Source organism: Leucopleurus acutus (assembly GCF_964270905.1).
Source record: "Leucopleurus acutus genome assembly, chromosome: 1".
Lineage (NCBI taxonomy): Eukaryota > Metazoa > Chordata > Mammalia > Artiodactyla > Delphinidae > Leucopleurus > Leucopleurus acutus.
In genome coordinates, this window is record NC_139142.1 from 133,510,753 (window position 1) to 133,530,037 (window position 19,285).

The 19,285-nt window shown below is 40.0% G+C and overlaps 1 protein-coding gene across 3 annotated transcripts in view; it reads left to right on the forward strand.

Annotated features, from left to right (window-relative positions):
• ZNF609 (zinc finger protein 609) overlaps positions 1–19,285 on the forward strand; it is a 235,948-nt gene that overhangs the window by 173,213 nt on the left and 43,450 nt on the right. The window lies entirely within an intron of this gene.

The window sequence follows — 19,285 nt, forward strand, 5'->3', positions numbered from 1 at the left end:
TCTTGTATGTTCTACTTGCCCCTGAGAACAGAATCTCTTCTGCTTTGAAAGTTTGTAAACCTGAAAAATTAGGGGTGCAAAGGGACTTAACCAGGTATTTCAGATCCCTTGGTACCATCTGCGGCGATTTGATTTCAGTATACCTTCTTTTTATAAAGAATCCAAGTCCTTGTGAAAGAATGTGTGGTTAGAGAGGCTGGCCCTCAGAGTCGCATCATGTCTCTGCATTAGTAACCAGGCTTTCAAAGCATCCCCACTCTGAGGAGTTTAGAGGCCCAGAGGAGCACAGCTAATTATCTCTGATGATCGTAAGCAATCTTATCAGCCTGCCTGTGGAAATTCAGGCATTTCATTCTAGTCATTTCAATAAAAACCAGTCTGCCTCTCTGAATATTTTGCTGTGATCCAGTATTTATTTAAGGTTTTCCATGCAGTAGGTGCTGATGTGATACAGGGTGATACAGGTTAAGAACTCTGTGTTCTTGGCTCTCTCGTTGTTAGCAATATAGTAAAGTTTCAGCCTTCAGAATAACGTTGCTGATAAGGTTTTATTGTGTGCCTGAGACCATAATGCAAAAAGAAAAAGAAAATAATCCTGTTGTGTTAGAAACTGATGCAGAGGCAGTGAAGAGACAGGTTGACCTAGAGGTTGACTCTGTATGTGTGTATACAATATACAATCTGGAAATCACAAGTGGCTGTCTCTGATTTTAAAAATGTCATCTGCCTATGGCCAAATATCTAAACAGCCAGAGTCTGTTGGAATGACAAACATATCCAGATCACAGCTCTGTGCCAGCAAGCAAACTTCAGGGCCTCTTGCTTCAATATATTGAAGATAGAAAACATCAATTTTCTGCCAATTTACTGTATTCTTCCCATCTTTATGGTAGTGACTCTCTCCAAGGGCAGTATGCTTTTTATGTATGTGAACCTGATAAAAACTCTGAGAGTGAGGCTAATAACCCTTTCACTCTCCCGAGAACAATGGTTACCTTTTTATCTGAGGATTCCTGTTCTCCCTCCCTGCCAGGGGGATGATAGCACAGATTTTTTTTTTTTTTTTTTTTTTAATCGTTTGCTCTGAAAGACTCTCTGGTTGTCACTGGCGGCCTATCACCAAGTTCCCCTGTTACACACTTTCAATGCACCGTGTACTTTATTTCACAGCACTTATCCCAATTTGCAATTGTGTATATAATTGTATTTTTCTGTTAATGTCTATCTCTTCCACTGTTCCAAAAGTTCTATGAGCTCAGAGACTGTGTTTTGCTCACCATTATATCCCCAGTACTGAATGGTTGGCATCTATAGTAGGCCCTCACAAATATTTATTTGAATGAATGGATGCTTACACCATCTCATTGTCATTTCTGGGTCTATGTTAATATATAACTAATAGATACTATAAAATCAGATACTTTCCAGAATTCTATACCTTCTCTGAAACTCAGAATAAACATTACTTTCACCAAGTTTAAGATCACTCTAACTTACTTAAACCTGTAAGATGTTAGTCCTCTACGTTTAATACCGTATTTTCTCCCACTTATCATGTTGTATTTCAGGGCTTATTACCTCTCTTTTCTTTTTCTTTCATCCCAAGGGAAAGAGAACTGTTCTGCAGTGATATACTCTGCTTTCTGGCCGTCCCAGAGGGCCTTCACCTGAACTGTCTGTGGGCAAAGGTCTGAATTAGGATCAGAACTGTTCACATTCCTTTTCATCTTTAAACAGAGATTTCCTGCAAAGATCATCCTCTGCAGATCTATAAGATCTAGTGTACTGAGTCAGTTTTCAAGTTAATGATAAGAACTATATACAGATACTTTTTTAAAAAATCCTTCCAGCCTTCTAGGTTTTTTTGTCTGCTACCCCAACTTCTTATACTTTCTTGTCTCTTTGCCTGGCAAACTACTGTCTTCAAACTGAAAAACCCTTACGGCTTAGAGAGAAGCTATGAATGCTTGGCCTCTGAGGGGAATGGAGGATCCTGCGGTTCCTACAGAACTGAGCCACCTTGCTGAGAACAGGTGTAGGGGTCATGACCTCAATTCTTCCTGATTTCTTTGCTTACCTGTCCTGCATTGTTGCTTTCTTTCCTATCTCTCACTGTAAACCTTGCCTTGGAGGCATTTTGAAAGTCCTGCAGATCCCATCTCCTTTTTAGGCTGTTTGTGATTCAGCCAGCACTACAAAGATCCTCCTTAACTAGGCTCAACCTTAGGACTATTAAGAAGACCCAAGTATAACCTGGAGTGTCTTCCTTGGCTTTTTTAAGACGTATTCTTAGCATTTATGCAGAGGTCTGATTCCCCTGATTTCACTTTGTCCCACCTCACTTCAAATCAAAATAACAGGTTCCAAGTCTATTTCTGGTTCACAGATCTTACCCATGGTCCTGGAAACACATACTTTTGTTGAGGCAAAATTGCTTACTGGCTTCCACGGCATTTTAAAGCAAGGCAAAGCTGACTTATTAGATAAGAATTCCAGGAAATGCTACAGGTTCTCCTTTCTAGACTACAGCACTAAGTCGAAGGCCATCACTAGTGATATATTTTACTTCAGCAAATGTGCTTTCTAGACAGAATTTGTGGTATAGTGGAAAGAGCCCTAGAGTGAAAATCAGGAGACCTCTATATCTCTGCCACTATTGTTGTGTGACCTGGGGCAAATTCCTTAACTTTTTTGGACTGTAGTTACCTCATCTCTTAAGTATAGTTGAACTAGATGACCAATAAGGACATATCCAGCTTTTAAGTTAATAGAATCTATGGCTTAAATCTTGGAGTCAGCGTGGATCCAATACTAGTTGACTATGGCATCTTGAAAGTGAATCGTTTCAGAGCTTCCCTGGTGGTGCAGTGGTTAAGAATCCGCCTGCCAGTGCAGGCGACACGGGTTCGAGCCCTGGTCCGGGAAGGTCCCGCATGCCATGGAGCAACTAAGCCCGTGCACCACAACTACTGAGCCTGAGCTCTAGAGCCCACAAGCCACAACTACTGAGCCCATGTGCCACAGCTACTGAAGCCTGCATCTCTGCTACCCAACCAGATGCAACCCAGAGCAGTTCTACTTTTGGGTGATTTATATGTTAAGCTCCTTTGTAAAACTATATTTGAAGAGGATTCTGCTGTTAAAAAAAAATAAGCTTTGATAATCATTTATCTAGGTTCACCATCCCACTCCATGTAGAAATCCCTCTTACAACATCTCTAAAATTCTTCTTCTCCGGTCTTCTTTACCAAAATATTAGAAAGACAGAAGTTGTAGTGCTATAAGACCACATTTTTGAAGCTGAAATGAGTGCAACTACGTTGTATTCCAGAGGGTATGAAAAGCTCTGTGATAAGCTTGGCCTTATCCTCCACAGCTGAATTCTAGCTTAATGATTTGGTGAGGAGGAGAAAGTTTTCAGTTTTTGCACTTGGTAAAGGTTTTGTCATATATGTGCACAAAAAAACATGGAAAGGCTATGCGTCCCCATCTCCACATCAGGGTATACATTTTTAGTCCAACAACTAGGAGTGTCTGCAGCTGTTTGAGATGAATTGTTTTAAGGAATAATAGTGCCCTAAAGCCATAGTAGTACAGAACAAATATCTCTGAACTAGAGTCTGGAGAGTTGAATTCCAGAACAGATTGTGCATTTAGCTACCCATGTGATCTTGGATAAGTCTCTGAACTTCTCCTGGCCTTAGATTTCTAATTTATGGGGGCTTGGGTTAGATCTGTCCTGTCCAGTAGAACGTTTTGTGGTGGAAATATACTCTCCAAAATGATAGTCTAGTGACACATGATATTGAGCGCCTGAAATGTGGCACGTGGAACTGAGGGACTGAATTTTAAATATTCATATATAGCTAGTGGTTTACCATATTGAATATCATAGGGGCTAGGTGGCATTGAAATTACATATACTCTAAAAGTGTATATTTGCTCTGAGATGGAAAGAGTAATCTATGGGAGAAGGATGAGGGTGGTAAATAGCTGACATCTACACAGAGCCAGGGTGACTTCTGTGTACTCTGGTCTGGCCCCTGTTACCTAGCAGAACAGTTGGCCCTGCTTCAGACTCTGTGGTTGAGCCCTGTACTTTGGTCTGTGGGACAAAGTTTTCTCATTATCGGAATAATGGGCAGTGGTTTTGCTTAGCAGGAAGTTAGTTAGCCTGTGGTAGCTCCGCGAGAACCTGCCTCAGCGGTTCTTCATCCTCATCTGATTACAGATCCCGACTGTGGGTGTCTTTGTCCTTCTCACTAACAGGAAGAGGCTATCCATTAATCTTTCATGGAAATGGTAACCTTGATAGTTACCCTTGGTTTATTCTGTGTGGTTCTGATGTAGGAAAGTACTTGTGTGAACTATGAAATATCTAATTTTAGGTATTTGTACTGGAAAGCTAAGATGGTTCTCAGCTACTGATTTTTCTTTTTCCTTGGCTATAATTAACACTCCTTCACCTTCAGTCTTGCCTCAGGCAGCACTTACCTGGAGAGGGATGGTGCACAGTGACCAGGGTTTCTCCACTGCGTAGCCAATTGCTTACTAGTCTGACTCCTGCAGAAACAGCTCAACCTAATAGCACAGTCATAGAGAGCCAGCAGCCATTGTCTGGCACCACAAATCTCATAGCAACAGACCACCACATGGCAACGGCAGCCACACAAAGGAAACATTGGGGAAATCAACACTTACTTTCTCCTAGCCCCTCCTCTACACAGAACAACAGCCAACACATTCTTTCCACCTAGCAGTTTACTCCCAGGGGGTGCTTTAGGGCAGTTATGTGTCTGAACACCCCTGTGGATTACGTTACCTGTCCACTGTCATAGATTTAAATCCCGAAGCCCTAAAGAAAAATTTCAGTTACAGCCTTTTTTGAGTTTCATTTTGCAAATTGCAAAATAAACTAAGAGATTCTTCTGTGCACTCTTACCCACCTCCTCCCTGCCTGCCAGCAAAGGACTGTCCGGCAGTTAAGTTGGCCAGGCTGCAGGCTTGCCAGATAGGTAAGGGATGTTTCAAATGAGATTCTTTTGGTATTTCAGTAACAAAACCCTCTCAGATGGGCTCAAAGACAGACCTATGTTGTTATTAATGCCATCCTCTAACAAATAATTTAGTTCCTGATACTTATGTATGAACCCCAGAAGTGATACCTAGGCAGTAAATATAGTTCTGGTATAAACTGGATCTAGTCACTAGCCCCGGCTGATTGAGCTTTGGCACATGATTCCAAGGGGAAAAGGCTCCATTAGAGACCTTCGAGTTTCCTTGACCTGTCGATAAGGGTATTTAACTGGTCTGATATTTAGTTTGCTCATTTGTAAAATGAGGAGATTGGACTGCATATCTCTGTGGTCCTTCCAGCTCTGATATTTGTGATTCTGTGATCATTTGTGTGGGACAGAAGAGGGAACTGTCTTTGTTAATCATTGGTTGTGGCGAGATCTGCTGGAAGATGTTGTATACCCTCCCATTTCAGTGCTTACACTGCTAAGAACAGGTCCTGGGGCTTCCCCGGTGGCACAGTGGTTAAGAATCCACCTGCCAATGCAGGGGACACGGGTTCGAGCCCTGGTCCGGGAAAATCCCACATGCGGTGGAGCAACTAAGCCCGTGCACCACAACTACTGAGCCTGTGCCCTAGAGCCCGCGAGCCACAACTGCTGAGCCTGCGTGCCACAACTACTGAAGCTCGCGCACCTAGAGCCCATGCTCCACAAGAGAAGCCACCGCAATGAGAAGCCTGCGCGCTGCAAAGAAGAGTAGCCTCCGCTCGCCACAACTAGAGAAAGCCCGCGCACAGCAACCAAGACCCAACGCAGCCATAAATAAATTTATTTATTAAAAAAAGAAAACAGGTCCTGGCCCTGCCCTGATGGGTAAAGCTGCTATAACAATGATGGGCAGATGCTGTTAACAAACTTGGCAACTAGCCTTTTTCTCCCACAGCAGGAGTCACAGGCAGAGCTTTGCTTGCAGGTCGCTGCTGCTGCCTCTTGATACCAGTGAGATTTTCTCTCTCGCGCTCTCTCTCTCTCTCTTTCTCTCTCTCTCTTTCTCTTTCTCTTTCTCTCTCTCCACACCCCCTCTGTGTCTCTGACTATTCTGTGAAACGAGAGGCTGTTCTCTACCTCTTCTGCTACTTCATTATCCCATCTCCCTTAGGCTTTACAGAACAAAGAAATCAGAGGGCATCAACTTTATAATTTAGGCAGCTGGAGATAATTTCCCCAGGATAGGATGGGTAGGTAGCTGATTCCCCCTGGCATGAGGCAGCAGTGCTAAATGGCCATGTGTTTTGTCTGCCAGCCTTAGGCTTTGTTAGGCCCATTTAGGCTTCTCTGTATTTGAGTTAAATTATAGTGGCAAACCAGGCCCATGTACTTTTAGAGGGTTAGGGGTTAGGAAAAAATGGAAAGTGGGTGATTTATAGGCCCTGCTACTTGCTAATTACATAAGGAATTTTTGTTTAAACCGCTGTCCCTATGCTTACTCCTGCCAGAGCCTTTATTTCCCTTAGTTGCTGCCTTCATGGCCTTCTCCATAGCAACAAGGTCTATGACAAAAAAGCTGCGGGGAGAAATTGAGTAGCTCCCCTCCCACAAATTGTCCTCTATTTTCTTTTTAGGATGTCTAAAAAAAGCCTGAAACACTGCTATCAAATAATTTTCTACCCCCATTGAACTCATAATCAAATGAAACTTTTAACCCTTAACTAATTTAATGAACAACCTGCTTTCTTCTTATTTGACTCTGATTATTCCCATCTTTTGAAAAATTTCCCATATCATTCAGTACACTTGAAATACAGTGCATCTTCCCATTAAGCAATCTCCCCTCTGCTTTTTAGTTTTTACCCTGCTCCTTAGAATTGTTATATTTTAAAAATCTCCCAGAATTGAGTATCAATATGGAGAAAGAATGGATGAAGAAAGTAGGAACGCCCCCCCGCCACCCCCAGATGCTGTTGCATTAGATATTAGACTGGTCTGCCACCCTGGAGGTTGCACAGACTGCCTAAAGTATAGAACTAGTCTGCATTTCAGCTGCTCCTGGCACTGATCTACAGGAGTCACAAACCCGAAGTTTCTCTTTTTGTTTTTCGTTAATAGGTCTTATTGAACAATAATATAAATATAAGTATGTGCACAAATCATAGGCATACAGGTCCTTGAATTTTCAAGCGTGGTGGTACACATTTTGAACATAAATAGTGTATGTACTTGCTTATGTGTTTGTATACCCTTGTAGCTATTCAACATTAGGCCAGTGAAATTCATCCGTGTTGTTGCATGTAGTTGTACTTTGTTTATTCTCATTATTTTACAGTATTTCATGAATATAATGTGAATATAACACTACTTACTTTCAGTTGTTGATGGACATTTGGGTTGTTTTTAGTTTGGGGCTGTTATGAAAAATGTCGCTGTGAGAAAAAATTTTTTATTATTATTATTTACTTTTGGCTGCATTGGGTCTTCATTGCTGCGCATGGGCTTTCTCTAGTTGCAGGGAGCAGGGGGTACTCTTCATTGCGTTGCACGGGCTTCTCATTGCAGTGGCTCCTCTGGCTGCGGAGCACGGGCTCTAGGCCCGCGGGCTTCAGTAGTTATGCCTCACAGGCTCTAGAGCGCAGGCTCAGTAGTTGTGGCACACGGGCTTAGTTGCTCTGCAGCATGTGGGATCTTCCCGGACCAGGGCTCGAACCCGTGTCCCCTGCATTAGCAGGCAGATTCTTAACCACTGCGCCACCAGGGAAGTCCCTCCGTGAAAATTTTTGTACACATCTTTTGGGGAAATATATTCTTTTCTGTGTATTTCTATTATATAAATATAAATATATTTCTATTCTGTGTATACTTAGGAATGGAATTCCTAGATCATAAGGTAGGTATATGATCAGCTTTAATAGATGTTGCCAGTTTCCCAAAGTATCTGAACCAATTTATACTCCTACTTCCAATTAGAATCCTGGTTGCTCTGCATCCTTGTCAACACTTGACCTTATGTCTTTTTCATTTTAGCCTTTCTGGTTGGTGTGTAGTGGTATCTCATTGTGGTGTTAGTTTGCATTTCCATGATAAGTCATGAAATTAAGCATCTTTTCATGTACTTATTGGACATTTGGAAATCTCATTTTATAAGTACATGTTCAAATCTTTTACCTATTTTTGGACTGGGTTGTATGTTTTCTTCTTACTGATTTGTTAGGAGTTCTTTATATAGTATGGTTAAGAGTCCTTTGTCAGATATATGTATCATAAATATCTTCTGTTTCCTACTTTTTCATGAATGGAAGTTCTTTGTTTTTATAAAGTCTGGTTTATCATTTTTTTCTTTTATAGTTAGTGCTTTTTTGTGTCCTGTTTAAGAAAACTTTGCCTTTCCCAAAATAATGACGATATTCTCCTATATTTTTTTTCTGAGAACTTTATTGTTTTTCATTTCATATTTAGATCTGTAGTGTATCTGAATTTGACTTTTTTTAGGATGTGAATTTAGAGTCAAGATTCTATTTTCTTCATATGGATACATAATTGACCCAGCACTTTATTGAAAAGACCATCCTTTCCCCCACTGAAGTTCAGTGTCACATAAGTCATAAATCAAGTGACATATGAATGGATTTATTTCTGGGCTCTCTCTTCTGTTCCAGTCATCCATCCGTCTAGTCTTGTGTCAATTCTATACTGTCTTAATAGCTATAGCTTTATACGTCTTCATATCTTGTAGTGTAAGTCCTCCAACTTTATGATACTTCTTCAAGATTGCCTTGGCTATTCTTGACCTTGTGCATTTCCATATAGATTTTAGGATCAGCTTGTAAATTTTTACTTGGGGAAAAAAGAAAAACCTGCTGAGATTTTGATTACATTGAGTCTACAGATCAATTTGGGAAACACCTGAAGTTTTATCCTTTTATTTAAGCTTAGGATTACTCAGTTGGGGGGTGGTACAAAATCAGAGCAAGTCAGTGATATCACTTGAGGAGCTTGTTTAAAATACATGTTCGCTATCCCACACTCATATTCTGAATCATCAGGTTCAGGATGGAGCTTGGGCATGTTTATTGTGAAATAGCTCCCCAAGATTTATGATTTGCTTCCATCACCACTGTTTTCCACCCACCCTACTGGTGAACCACTGACCTAGACTGTAATCTCCTTGGCTAGTGGCAGTGATTCACTGAGGCTGGAGTAAAATCTGACTTGTTTAATCATTACCAGTCTGCTTTTGAGGCTGTATTAGTGGGCCGCCATAACAAAGTACCAAAAATTGGATGGCTTAAAGCAACAAATGTGTTGTCTCATGGCTCTGGAGGCTAGAAGTCAGAAATCGAGGTGTTGGCAGAGCTGTGTTCTCTCTCATGGTTTGAGGGAAGAATTCTTCCTTGCCTCTTCTAGCATCTGGTGTTTGCCAGCAGCCCTTGGTGTCCCTTGGCTTGTAGGTGCCATCACTCCAGTCGCATGACTTTCTTTTTCCTGTGTGCCTTCACATTTTCTTCTCTCTGAGTGAGTCTGTCACTGTGTTCAAATTTATCCTTTTTATTATGACACCAGTCATATTGGATTAGAGCCCACTTAAATGACCTCATTTTAACTTGACTATCTCTGAAAGGACCCTATTTCAAAGTAAGATCACATTCTGAAGTACTGGGAGTTTGGACTTAAATATGTCTTTTTGGGGAGGGACACAATTCAACCCATAACAGAGGCCATCAAAAATTTTAGAATACTTATTGTCACAAGTTAGAGAAAGGAAGGAAATCAAGAACTGCACAAAATAAAGAGAGGCATTGCTTCCCAAGCCAGTCTGAGCAGAAAAGGATCCACCCTCTGATCCCAGCTGGTCCTCTCCTACATTACTATTTCCCATCTCCTTGGCACTGAGAGCCTCAGTGTGGTTCCGTTCTACTCTGTTAACAAACCCTGAAAATGCCAAGTGGAGATTACCGGAAAGAAAAAGAAGCTTCAGCGTTTACCTACGTCTCTCAGCTTCTAGCTGAAGAAGGCTGAAAGGGAAAGTACCTCTTGTAGGCTAGCCCCTAGCTATATTCTTATCCTGATTCTTCCTGCTAGGTCATAAAGCAGTAAAACTGTGGACAAGTATGATTCCATCTCAACCCCAGGCAAGTATTTTCTCAGAGCTGTCCCGTTGAGATGATACCTTCCTTCTTACTCCTGGTTTTCAGACAAGGACTGTAGCTGGACAGGCGAAGGCATGATGGCCTCTGCTGAGCCACCTCTCACTATGGGTATACACTGTGTGGTTACCTTACCAAGAGGAAAGGGAGGATGTGAGATTTCAGGGTGTGGTAAACCAGCCTTTGTTACACTTACACAGTTTCCATGGTGTGAGAACTTGTAGGTGGGAGGAGGAGCTATATCAGATCTTTAGCTTTCCTCCCCAGCCTCCTGGTCCCCGCAGTCTGGGGGTGGAGTGGGTTACATTTGGTGGACGTTCCACTTTGGCCTTACATCTCTAACCTGTACTAGGATATAGTTTTCTTTTCCTGCTTAGAGTTTTAGCAGCATCAGATCTACCTAGCCTACTCCCCAAATTGGTACTTGCCTATTAATGGTTTCAGCTGGGGTCTATTATATTTGTACCTGAATATCTGTGGAGAGAGAAGACAATAGTCATGGGAAAATGGTTCCAGGATGATGGGTGTTGCCTTTGTGCTTTCTTTGGCTCGTTCTGCCCCAAAAGATCCCAGAAATAAGGGTTTAGGATTTTTGTTTCCTGTCATTCCCAGAACGTTTTTGCTGCACATTAGAAAGTGGGGCGGGGATTTAAAAAGCCATGATGCTAAGGTCTCACCTAGCTAAACAAAATCAGAGTGGCTGTAGGTGGGAGCCAGGTGTCAGTAGTTTTTAAAGATCTCCAGGTGCATCCAGTGTGCAGCAAGTTGGGAACTACTGCTCCATAGGTTTCAAACATTTCTGGAGAAGACTTTATCCCAAATTGTTTTATTGGATAACCTCACAGATTTCTACTTAGAATGTTAGTAAAGGGCTCCTGGGAAGCCCTTTACCAGGAGCCCTTTACTAAGATTCTCTTTGGAAGTATTCTCTCTAAAGGAATAATAATTACATTTCTGCCTTTGGGTTTCTGGTTTTGAAAGGTCCATGCATGATTTCATCCTTCCCTACAGTCAAATCCATGACTTGTAGATGAATGGATTGCCAGGGTAAGTGAGATAAAAACCTGGAAATATTGCTGTTAAGCCGATTTTAGGTTCTGCCTGCATGAGGTTTGTTAAGACATAAGAATTTATAGCATAGCAAAACATTTTCTCTAATAATTGTCACTGAAGTAGGCAGATTTGGGACTAGAGTTTTCCTTGAAATATGGCACTCTTTACCAAAGTTCCTGATATTACTACGTGGCAAACCCATAAAAAAATAGTTTTCAGATAACATCCAATTTAGGGGAAAAAATCTTAGTTGGTAGATGAACCACAGATGGTCCTAATTTTCCCCAGTCTCTTCAAAATCTCTGAATGCTACCCACTCTTGTGAATTTCTGATTATGTTCACCCTCTCCCTGTATCTGTGATTTGAACTTTTGTCCTGGAAGAAACAGTGCTCAGAAATTTGCATAATCTCTAATCACTTGGCAAGATTAAATATTAGACAATAACATACCAGAGATCAGCTATGGGAAGTGAGCAATTCCTGCATTCCCCTAGTTGGGGCTTCCACAGAGGTAGTAGTACCCACAGTTCCAAACCAGCTTTCCTCACAGACATCCTTTTATAACTCTCCTCTCTCAGTCCTAGCCAGTTTCCTGCACTATTGCTGCAGGCCAAGCTGCAGCTATGCTTACAGGTTTCCAGAAACTGTGACTTATTTATTTTCTTATGATCTCTTCCTCTACCCCTGTCTCTAGAGAGGACTAGAAAACCTGAAACTAGTATTGACTGGGAGCTGAGATTCGTTGCAGATGCATCCTCCTCCTTCTTGCCCTCACCCCTAACGTCAGTAAACAAGCATGTCTGTCTTTCCCCTTTAGAAAGAACTTGAAACTACACAGATCCCACTAGCTGGCTCTTGATCATTTAGTGGTGGCTGAAAGGACCTTTGGCCTGTAAAGAGGCTTGGGAAGAGTAAAGAGGACTCTACCAGGAAAGCAAAGAAAAGAGCACGGCTGAAGGTATATTCAGCTTCTATAGAACAGGACTAAACTGAGCAACAATTAGGCAGCAGTGTAAAAAGTGTCAGCAAGAACCATTAGTGTTTATTCTTAACCACTCCCATTAGCACTGGACATTAGGCTTAGCTCTTTTTCTAAGGTGACAAGCCTTTTAAAAAAGAAGAGAGGGCTTCCCTGGTGGTGCAGTGGTTAAGAATCCGCCTGCCAATGCAGGGGACACAGGTTCAAGCCCTGGTCCGGGAAGATCCCACATGCCGTGGAGCAGCTAAGCTCGTGTGCCACAGCTACCAAGTCTGCGCTCTAGAGCCCACGTGCCACAACTGCTGAAGCCCACACACCTAGAGCCCGTACTCCGCAACAAGAGAAGCCACTGCAATGAGAAGCCCACACACTGCAACAAAGAGTAGCCCCTGCTCGCTGCAACTAGAGAAAGCCTGTGTGCAGCAACGAAGACCCAACACAGCCAAAAATAAATGAATAAATAAAGTTTTTTAAAAAAGAGAGAGAATAACAAAGAATAGAAACAGGGGTCTTTTTAAAATAACAGATGGCAGAACTGGTGTTTACACACCCAGGAATAAATCTCTTTACCAGAGCTTCTCTTAAGATGTGAGTCTTAGGGGTCGATTGTAAATTGCATAAAATGTATAAAACTATTTAATACCAAAGGGCTGTTGCCAAGTGTACTAGTTTTTAAATCCAAAGTAGACACTGTACACTGACATGCCATCTGTAGTTGGTGAGCCAAAATGATGAGCTCTTCATCCAGTGGGTAGCTTTGTTTTCATTATGAAAGTTGGTAAGTTGAAAGTTTGAAGTAAAGAATCTTTTTTTTTAGAAACAGCATATAGATTTATTCTTGTTTCTACAACTTTTCGTTAAACAGATTAATTATGTTCTTCATGATCTTAATCTGTTTCTAGTAATCTTTTTTACAAAAGCATAAGTAATCCTTATTATGGTGATTTTCATAGTATTCCCCAGAACATATTTTAATGTTGATTTGAATTATTTTTATTTATTCAGGTATAGTTGATTTATGAGGTAGCGAAGCTTTTATACATACCTTTGGACCAAGAGCTCCTCTACCAGGTCATATTCTAGTAAGAGGAGCAATTTGGACACTTAAAACAATCTTGTTTTAAGCTGTATTATAATGTGCTTTGTATTCAGAATGAGAGGCAATAAACTATACCTCCTCCTACATTTTCTGCCCCACTACTAGCAACTACTTCTTCCCCCTGATGATTTTTAAAAAACTGATTTAAAAAGTAATGCTTGGTTCCTTGGATATGACACCAAAAGCACAGACAACAAAAGAAAAAATAGATGAATTGGATTCCATTAAAATTACAACATTTTGTTCATCAAAAAGACAGTATCAAGAGAATGAAAAAGACAACTCACAGAATGGGAAAAGATGTTTGCAAATCATATATCCGATAATGAATTACTATCCAGAATATATAAAGAACTCCTACCTCTCAACAACAAAAAAACAGAACGACCCAATTCAAAACTGAGCAAAGGACTTGAATAGGTATTTTGCCAGAGAAGATATACAGATGACCAATAAGTACATGAAAAGATGCTCAGCATCATTAATCATAAGAGAAATGCAAATCAAAACCACAATGAGAAGAAGACGTGGCACATATATACAATTACTCAGCCATAAAAAGAAATGAAATTGAGTTATTTGTAGTGAGGTGGGTGGACCTAGAGTCTGTCATACAGAGTTAAGTAAGTCAGAAAGAGAAAAACAAATATCGTATGCTAACACATACATATGGAATCTAAAAAAAAAAGATGGTTCTGATGAACATAGGGGCAGGACAGGAATAAAGACATAGATGTAGAGAATGGACTTGAGGACACGGGCAGGGGGAAGTGTAAGATGGGACAAAGTGAGAGAGCAACATTGACATATATACACTACCAAATGTAAAATAGATGGCTGGTGGGAAACAGCCGCATAGCACAGGGAGATCAGCTCAGTGCTTTGTGACCACCTAGAGGGGTGGGATAGGGAGGGTGGGAGGGAGACACAAGAGGGAGGGAATATGGGGATATATGTATACGTATAGCTGATTCACTTTGTTATACAGCAGAAATGAACACAACATTGTAAAGCAATTATATGCCAATAAAGATGTTAAAAAAACACACACACAATGAGATACCACTTCACACCCCACTAGGGTGACCTTATTTTAAAAATGGAGAAATAAGTGTTGGAGAGGGTGTGGAGAAATTGGAACCTTTGTGGACTGCAGGTGGGAGCGTAAAATGTTGCAGCCATTGTGGAAAACAGTTTGGTGGCTCATCAAAAAGTTAAACATAGAATTAACAAACAATCTAGCAATTCTGCTCCTAGGTATGTACCCAAAAGAGTTGAAAACAGGTGTTTAAACAAAACTTGTACACGAATATTCATAGCAGCATTATTCACAATAGCCAAAAGATGGAAACAACCCAGTGTCCATCAACAGATGAATGCATAAACAAAATGTGGTACATACTTACAATGGAATAGCAATAGAAGGGAATGAAATTCTGATACATGCTACAATGTGGATAAACTTTGAAAATATTTTGCTAAGTGAAATAAGCCAGACACAAAAGAACAAATATTGTATGATTTCATTTATATCAAGTTATCTAGAATAGACAAATTTATAGAAACTGAAAGGAGAGAATAGAGTTACTAGGTGCTATGGGGCAGAGGGAATAGTTAGAGAGTTTCTGTTTCAGGTGATGAAAAAGTTTTGGAAACAGTAGTGATGGTTCCCCAAAAAAGTAACAGCTTTTTATTGTTGGAAATTTGGGAATAGAATAAAAAGGAGAAATCCTAAATCACAAAGAAGAAAATCATAAATCACCCAGAGATAAAACTCCTATTGTGATTTCGTTATGTTATACATACACTTTTTCTTTCTCCCCCCCCCCCCCCCCGTACGCGGGCCTCTCACTGCTGCGGCCGCTTCCGCCGCGGAGCACAGGCTCCGGACGCGCAGGCCCAGCGGCCATGGCTCACGGGATCCTCCCGAACTGGGGCACGAACCCGCGTCCCCCGCATCGGCAGGCGGACCCCCAACCACTGCGCCACCAGGGAAGCCCCACTTTTTCTTTTTTTTTAACAAATTGGTACCTGTCTCTGTATATTTGTAATATTCTCTGTTTATAGAGGAAAATACCCTGAACACTCTACCATGACATTAAATGGTCTCCTATAACATTTTAAATAACTACACATTATTCCATGTTAAGGATGTATCATGATTGATTTAGGTTAAGTTACATTCTTTTTTTTAATGGCTTATAAAAAGATATTTATGAAATTTTGCAGCTCTTTAAGAACCAAGCTTTGTTTCTCATATCATCAACAAAATACTCACAAAGGAAACACATTACAGATGGCCCTCCATGTCCATGGGTTCTGAATCCACAGATTCAACCAAGCATGGAACAAAAATATTCAGGAAAATAAATTCCAGGAAATTCCAAAAAGCAAAACTTGAATTTGCCACTCACTGGCAACTGTGAACATTTTATTTACAACTATTTATATAGCTTTTACATTGTATTAGGTATTATAAGTAATCTAGGGGTGATTTAAGGTATGTGGAAGGATGTACATAGGTTATATGCAAGTACTATGCCATTTTATAAAAGGGACTTGAGCATCCTTGGATTTTAGTATTGGGCGGGCGGTGGGTGGGGATGTGTTTTAGAACCAATCCCCTGAAGATACTAAGGGATGACTGTATGTGTTTCATAATAGCCTTGAAGCTTTGGACTTTTGAGTTTCCGTCCCCTACTCTTGTTCTGTTTCTATCCTCTTGGTGCCTTTTGCTTACTTTGACATTTTCTTTTTGCTTCTTGCCTCTTCTGCTCCCTATATTTTCCCCTTTGCCACCAGCATGCAGTTTCATTGCTGCTTCTGTTTCTTCTTTGGTAGAGAGAGGGCAAACATAAAATCAATAACCTGCTTCTGAGCCAAAAATAAACCTACAGGTGTTGATATCTTTCACTCTAGTCCACAATTTTATTCTCAAGTACAGTACATGGACTATTTAGTGTTTTACACCTGGAAATGTGAGCTGCTGAGAACCAAGAAAGTGTATCCTCATCTTGCGAGACAGCATAGTTAAAAATACAGGCTTTAGTTTAGAGCCAGACTGATTTGGATTCAGATCCTGGCTTTGCATCTTATTTAGCTGTGTAACATTGGAACAAATTGCTCTAAGTTTCCATTTCTTCATCTGTACAATGGGAATGATAATACTTTGGGGGTTGTTCAGAGGATTAAATATGAAATAATATATGGAAGACTCTTAAACACAGTAAATGGAAACTATTATCTTAAAAGCCATCAAAGCTTCACTGAAATAATGGACACCCCACTCCCTCCACCAAAAGAAAAATATATCAAAGAAAACAACAAAGGATTTAACCCATTGTGTGTGGGACTAAGCATCTTTTTGTATCATTAGGATTTGGGAAACCTCTTCAACAACTTTAGTGAGATTATATTGGAGTCTGGGCATATTCAGTGTGTCATGATGGTTAATGTCTACGGTGCTGCTGATGGTTCATCTCATACGTGGAAGGGGAAGATGGTTACTTATTGCAAAACCTACAACAAATTTTGTCTGACAGCAGGACATAAAAGGCAGGAGTTTGAACTGACTGCAGCTTTGGTTGGACAAATTCAGATATTTGCTTCTAAATATGAGCCCAATGTAATAAAACGTGTCGGATTTTTACAGTCAATGTTTAACCCTTAGATGATTTTGAAAAAGTAGAATTTTAACTTGAAATGAAGCATCAGAAATATAAGACCCCCTTTTGTTGTATTTGTTGTTCAAAAAAAATCTAAATCTTTACACTACATTTTAATACCATAAACTCATTATTGCTATATAGGATGTTGTCACTTAGGCTTCCCAACACTCCTTCCCTGAACCCTAACCTGCATGTGCATGCACATGTACCCATGCTGCTGGAAATTTGGTGAACCACACTGGGTAGATAATCAGGAAGTGAAATTTTTAAGTAAGTAGTTGAGGAGTTCCTATTCTGCTGTCATCTCATCAGCCGGAGGTGAGATCTGATGCCTATCCAAACCCTGCCTTGATGGGTTGAACCACTATTGGGGTTATTTATTCTGTTCAGTAGTTACCAAGTACCTGCTAAGTATTTATGTAGGGAAAAGGAAAAGATGTAGATGTTATTACCTCTTCTAATACAGCATCATTGGGGTTTGGGGGGGAACACGGGTTACTTTTCATTTTTTACATGCATATATAGCGGCTCAGTAGAACCAATTTGACAGTCCAGAAACAGGCCCTAATTTATAATCAAACTAAGGGAAATGGAAAGGATTTTTTAGTAATAGCTATTGGCGAAACCCTATGTGAGGGAAAAAAGTTGATTTACAGACCCATCTTACACTATCTAACATAAATTTATATAAAACTATACATATCTTGAATCATCACGTTGTAAACTTTAAATATCTGACAATTTTATTTGTCAATTATATGTTAATTTAAAAAAGAATTTAAAAATAAAAATAAATAAATAATTTCCAAAGTAGAAAAAATAAGTTTTTATGTGTGTACATGTATGTGTATATAAATACACACACACATATATTCAGGATTCTTAGGTATGCGGTTTTTAAAAAATTTTTGTAAAGCCATTCAGTTAAAATAATACATAAGTAAATATCCAAATTTCTAGATAAAAAGGCTTAGCATAAAAGTAATGGAAGAAATCACAAAGAAGATTGATAGATTTTGGTTACTTCAGAAAGGTAAACCTTCACTAAGTCAAAGAACATCTTAAACAACTTGGCCTAACGCTAGTCCTGTTTACTTTCAATGGGTTGGAATGAAAAGAAATTTATACCTTGACACATTTTTGCCATATAATGCCAAAAAGACAGCTTTGGTTCTTAAGTTTGTGGAGTTGTTTTTTCACATTTGCTTTGTATATGGGAGCTCGTTTTCAGGAAATCTTGTAGCTGAAGTATCTTCAAATAAATAATATGCAAATAACTAGCCCACCAAATAGCATGTACAAAGAGTTCTGCAGACCACAGCAGCTCTTCTTCAGCCTAGTTATTTTTAACTAGGAGACCAGGTAACTACAATAGGTGCCTGTTATTATGAAGGATTAGTTAGGAGCAGTGAGCCGTTGCTCAGCTTCTTTTCAGTTTGGGGGAGGGGGTGCCCAGCCAGTTAATCACTAACATTGGAGGGGAAAGAATGTAACATGAGCTTTTAATCTTGGACTATATGAGGAGAAAGCATCATTGACACATCAAGGACATAAGATGACCTAAAGGTTTGTGAGCTGCTTTGGCAGTGATAACTGATAGAGAGGGCCTGGTTAGAAGTTTGTCACAAGTGTTCTCCAGACACCAACAACTGTAGTTTTGTACAGATGCTGCCCTCACAAGGAGGAAGTAGAAACTGTTCCACTTCTATTCACATGTTACATATTAGCTTTCTCACCTTACTCTCTGATTAACCACTGCCATCACCACCATCCCAAGCTCTCTGTATACTAGAAGTACGGTTATTCGAACAATTTTTTAAAAACAAACAAAAAATCCTTATAACATGAAATCTTAGAGCTCAGTTCACATCTCTCTATCATTATAGCCCATATTACATGAGATACTGAAAGTCTGTACAGAATGCACACTATGGCTGTTCCTAGACAGGGCTTCGATCTGGATATATCAGATGCCTGATGTAACAGTTTGGGGGAGCTACGATATGTATATCCAACAATAACTTTATTTTAAGCCAATTTTTAAAAACTTATTACTAATCTTTAAAGAACCCATTATTTCCTTAGGCAAGTTAGAATATTCATTACCTACCCTTGTTATTTCTGTGATCTTTTAGATTAGTAGTGGTAAACATTGCTGATGATAATGTCTTCTGCTTTATATTAGGAATTCTGTCCCTTCATTCTAAATTATAAGTTTTCTGGAAGCAGAGGCTGAAAATTATTCAACCCTACTTCTCCACCCCAAACACACACAAATAGTACATTGCTTTGAATTAATAGTTCTTTGTAGATTGGATGAGAAACCATT